Source organism: Setaria viridis, chromosome 1 (genome assembly GCF_005286985.2).
Source record: "Setaria viridis chromosome 1, Setaria_viridis_v4.0, whole genome shotgun sequence".
In the NCBI taxonomy this organism is placed as follows: Eukaryota; Viridiplantae; Streptophyta; class Magnoliopsida; order Poales; family Poaceae; genus Setaria; species Setaria viridis.
The window spans coordinates 4,651,029-4,656,550 of NC_048263.2; the positions used below are offsets into that span (position 1 = coordinate 4,651,029).

The window sequence follows — 5,522 nt, forward strand, 5'->3', positions numbered from 1 at the left end:
CTGTTTGGCAACACACTCCTAAACTTTAGTACCTGTCACATCGAATGTTTGATACTAATTAGGAGTATTAAATATAGTCTAATTATAAAACTAATTGCATAGATAGAGTCTAATTCGCGAGACGAATCTATTAAGCCTAATTAGTCCATGATTTGAGAATGTGGTGCTACAGTAACTATTTGCTAATGATGGATTAATTAGGCTTAATAGATTCATCTCGTGAATTAGTATAGAATTTCTGTAGTTAGTTTTATAATTAGCTCATATTTAGTTCTCCTAATTAGCGTCCGAACATCCGATATGACACTCCTAGTTTAGGAACACCCCGTGAGGCAGACCAGGCTGCCAAACGCCCCCAAAGCGAAGCCACGGCCCACGGCCCCGTCGGCCGTCCGCCACCGTTTTTTTTCCCTCTTCTTCTTCGGTGCAACTCCTACCAGACCGTGCAGCCCCACGCGATCCAGCTACCACCCGTGGCCGCGCTCGCCGCCTTCCTCGCGCCGCCGCGGATCCACAAAGGTATTCTTGGCGTGGTGCTTTCGCTCGTGTCGCGCGCCCCTGGTCCTGTCGCGGCACCCGGCGTGGATCTTGGCCTGGATTGTCCCGATACTCCGCAGCAAAAGCAAGGGTTCCGAGGTGGTTTCGCGGTTTCCTGGCGTCTCCTCTTGCTCGCCGGTTCGTCCCAAGGTGCGGCCTTCTGAATTCCTCGTACTTCCAAAATCGATGTGATATGTTCTGTGCGCGCTGGGAGGAGTGCATCTGAGCACCTGCATTGCATCTTCAGGACGCTTGTTAGTGAGCTTAATTGGATTTGTTCTAGATCTACCGCAATTATATGCGTTCATCCGTGGAAAAAAATGTTGTTTTCGTTTCCCTGGATGTCTAGCCTGTGGCTGCTATACTTGTATGCGATGAAATGATGCTACATTATCCTGAATTGCTGGCAGGGCACGTGTTAATTTTTTGTTGCAGGCATATCTTGGTGCCCGTGATTTAAGTGGTACAATTAAGGCCAGAAGAATCAGCTTTATTCAACCAGTGTTTGGATATGGTATCAGCTAACCTTGGGTTGGCACATTATGTACTGGAACTCTTCTTCATCGCACCAAGTTAGGAACACCATTTTTCTCAAAAGGATGGGGAGGTACCAAACTTGATTTGCTAGAGAGCATGGTGAAGCAGCTGTTCCCTGAAGCACATTGCCAAAACTGGCCACCAACTGCTGTGCAGCCAATGTGGAAAACAATTTGGGAGACAAACAGTTCTTGTCTGCGAGAGGGTGTTTTCAGGACTAAATGTGATGAGAGACTAGTCGATGCATTGCCCCCTGAAAATCACAATGCAGGAGTTGCTTTTCTTACTCCTAAAAACATTACACCAGAGAAGATGTCATGCATGGTCCATCTTGCAGGTACATGATTTTGTGGTTTCATTATATTTGTTCCCTAATGCACTGCATAGATTAGGAAAACCATTTTCTGATATGAATGTTTAGCTTGTATGCATTTTAATCAGTTTCTGTTGTCTGGTAGAACGGATTATGAACGTATTAGTCTGCTGGCTTTCTAGCGCTGCCAAGTTTAACATTCCTCTTTTGACAGCTTCCCTATCTTTTTTTGAAGATAAAAAACTTTCCTCACTGCCAAGTGCTAAAATTGAATAAGGACTAGTCTCCTTTTACTGTTAGTTTCATATTGATTGATGAATATTGTCACAAAATTGTTCATAGTAAAAAAAAACTGCTCCACTCTTTTTCCTATAAAAATATGTCTCCGCTCTCATCTAATGAATCTAAATTTTCTGTAATAATATAGGCACTGGTGATCACACATTTGAACGCAGGCTTTGGCTCGGTGGGCCTCTTTTGAAGAACAATATTGCAAATATGGTTCTTGAGAGGTGAGAGTTACTTGCATTCTTTGTTAAAATATTTTCTCCACAATTCACCAAGATCTGATCCATTGAACCACAGCCCCTATTATGGACAGTGACGTCCTAGCATGCAGGGTGGTGCAAAGCTTCAGTGTGTGAGTGGCTTGTTACTTTTAGGGAAAGCCACAATTGATGAAGCTCGCAGTCTCCTGTACTCGCTGCAGGCTGAGGCTGGTTACGGCAAGATGGGCATATGTGGGCTCAGCATTGGTATGTTAACACTGGTTTTGCTCATGAATGAATATAGCTAGTCTTAAAAATAATGTAGCAGCCTATTTGTCAAACCCATCTGATTCTTATAATTTTCTGGTTATATTTACAAGGTTCCTTTGACATTCTTCTCAAAAAATAATTCTTTGCTGATGACACAGGTGGTGTCCATGCCGTGCGTGATGGGGGGATCCCTTCATCCTACACCAATTGCTACACCGCCATTTCTCACTTCGCACTCTGCCGTGGTACCTTTCTGTGAACGGGTCTACAAATATGCCACAGCTTGAGATGTGTTGAGAGAAGATGCAGCAGCATTAACTCAAGATGTAACATCTTTGACAGAAGATGCAGCACAGAAAACTGGGGTCACTATTGAGGAAGTCATAGATAGGTTGCGGTCAGTGTTGTCTTTGACTGAGGTCACTCGATTTCCAGTCCCAAAGAACCCGCAGACTGTCATCTTTGTTGGTGCAACGGTTAGTGTTTTTTTTTAACCTTTTAACATCAATTTATAATCTCTGAAAACATGATCTCCCCCTCCTCCCCCCCCCCCCCCCCCCCCCCCCCCCCCCCCGAGCCTTTTACTTTGTTTCACGATTCTGATAGGTTAACAACGATCAGAGTATATCACTAGTAGACTGGCTATTTTACTACTATTACAGTAGGACTTCAGAGTTAAGTCAAATTGTATCTTTCACCTGCACTGTTTACAACAAGTTCTTTTTGAGACCACACTGTTTGCAGCAAGTTACCGTAGCACTCCAGCAATGTTCAGAAATTGAAACTTACATTGATAGCAGATAGTTTACTCAAGCACTCTTATCTTCTCATGTTCAGCAATGTCTCCTTATTTCAGACAGAGATTGCTTACTCGAGTATTCGTTTTCAGCTGGAGCTTTCTTCTAATCTGAAGCTATGTTCCCTTTACAGGATGATGGTTATATTCCCATAATCCCATACATTCAGTCATGAAGCTCCAGAAGGCATGGCTGGGCTCAGAAGTCCGGTGGGTAACGGGAGGCCATGTTTCGTCCTTTTTCCTCCACAATGACGCATTCCGCAAAGCCATCGTCGTCGCCCTTGACAGATTGTAACGTCTAACAAGCTCGAGCCAACAAAAGACCCATCTTTTTTTTTTTTCAACTCGACCTAACCATTGATCAGGTCTATTATCACCCTAACAAAATTCTTGCAATATTATCACCCTATCAAAATTCTTGCAAAATCAAACAACACACACCCTAACTTGTACGAGAACCGGTCAATTTCTTAGGTGATTTAACACACTTGGTTATACTGCATGCCCACTTAAGATCAAACTTAGGTCTTACATCATGTATTTCTTATTAATACGTTTGTTTTGTTGACTAATAGGCGATGCGTTTGTTGAATCTGCGCATTTGCAGTGGCTTCGTTAATCTCAAGATACGTTTGCTCTTATGCATTTACAGGATGTCAAGGCATCCTCAGGGCTCGTAGAGTGGAGGAAAAAAAACCGCTTAAGAAAAGTTTCCATGTTTCACATGAAAAATTTATGAGCTTTAGGTGCAGATGCCAAATAGCAAGAAATGAAAAATAAAAGAATTAGATGAAACATATCGTAACCTAGAAACAATGTCGTAACTCGATATCTCGAGCTTATCGATCTTTCTCTAAATAAACTAGCTCTAACACCACTAGTCGAATCCAGATCATACCAGTATCTTACACAAGTAACTTCATTTTCTATGCACCTTTGCATGGACGCATGCTCCCACGCGGTGATGCCGCCATTACCTAACGTTTAAACTCCCTTTCAAAAGGGCAAAAAATCGTGGCCTACGCATGGGGCGGGCAGAGAACCGTGCTGCAACCGGCTGCCTACCATCACCATCTGCTTCTCTTTCCTCTCTCTTTCACAAGGCAATACGTGCTGAGGCATTATCTCTCCGCTTTTGCGTAGGAACCCTTTTGATCTTGAGAAATTGCCTAATTGTTCACATTCCATTCCAAGACGACTTCAAGGTGGTAAAGTGGCAGCATGATCTTAAAGCTCATAACTGAGACGATAAATTTTTTAAGATAATCTACACAATATAAGATTATACGGTACAAATACTACCAAATACTAGCTCTTTAGAAGGTTTTTATTACTTCATGTATCAAGTATCATGTATCAAAGGTAGATTGCTGACCGCGAATACCACGCGGTAAGGTTTTTATTACTTCGATGTTCTCTTGAAGGAACTAACTTATTTATGGTTGATGTGCAGGCTCGCTCTACAATAACGTTACAATCCAGTGCCATTTGCGTTTTACACGCATCATAATGTATCTTTTGATATGCAAGAACTTAAAGGATAATTGCAATAAACATTCTATTAAGTGAAAAACACCAATTTTTTTAAAAGAAAATGAATAACTATCATGTAATATATATTTGAGGGGAAAAAATTGTAGTTATAACATTCTAAAAGTTGATGCACTTATTACTGTTGTGTTTGCATATGTTATCACAGCTATGATAGCTAGATTCAAAACGATACTCCCTCCATCCTAAATTGTAGATCATTGCTATGCACTTAGGTATGGTACATATTTAGATATACAACAAAAATTATGTACTTAAAAAAACTAAAATGACCTACAAGAAAGAAAACGGGAGACTAACATAAGAGCATCTCCAGCAGACCCCCAATAAATATTTTCCAATGCCTAGTTAACAAGGATATCCTAAAATCATTTTCATCGTTATTGGGAGAATTGTTTTTGCTGTCTCCCAATAATCTCATCCCAATCCAACTACCGTATTGGAAGAGTCACAACTCCGCTTTTATTTAGGGAAAGTTAGGGTGAATTATTGGATTGTCCCAATAATTATTCGGAAAAAGGAAAAGTAAAGGGAGACTGCTGGAGCACTAGTTTTTTACTAACACTTCCGGTACGAAAAAGACCGGTATTGCATTCTAGCAGCCATGGTGTACCGACATGCTATAAAAAAGTATTTTTGGCATATTGTTACACGGTAGAAGCTTGTGAACCCATCAAGTCATGTAGGACAGTTATTCAAATTTCTACCGATGCCAAATTTTGCCTTATAAAAAGATAGAAACCGGCTTTTTAAAAAAATATAGAAACCGATTACTCCAATATTCAAAGTTCACACCATTTATAGGAGAAGAAAAAGGACGCTACGCGGCTCCTTCTTCCCCATCAAGAAAGAAAAAGATCTCCCCCTCCAAAATTATATAAACCCGCAACCAGCAGGGACCTCACTGAAAATCCACGGCCGCATCCATCCCATCCGTCCATCAGCTCACGCCACCGCGATCGGACGGCGCCTCCCCCACCTCAGCCAGACCACTCCACGCCACCAACCGCAAATAATTCGAAATGGT

At 41.7% G+C, this 5,522-nt stretch overlaps 1 pseudogene; it reads left to right on the forward strand.

The window, feature by feature from the left end:
- The first annotated feature begins 278 nt into the window (after positions 1-278).
- LOC117847692 (uncharacterized) lies at positions 279-3,569 on the forward strand (annotated as a pseudogene).
- The last annotated feature ends 1,953 nt before the right edge of the window (positions 3,570-5,522 follow it).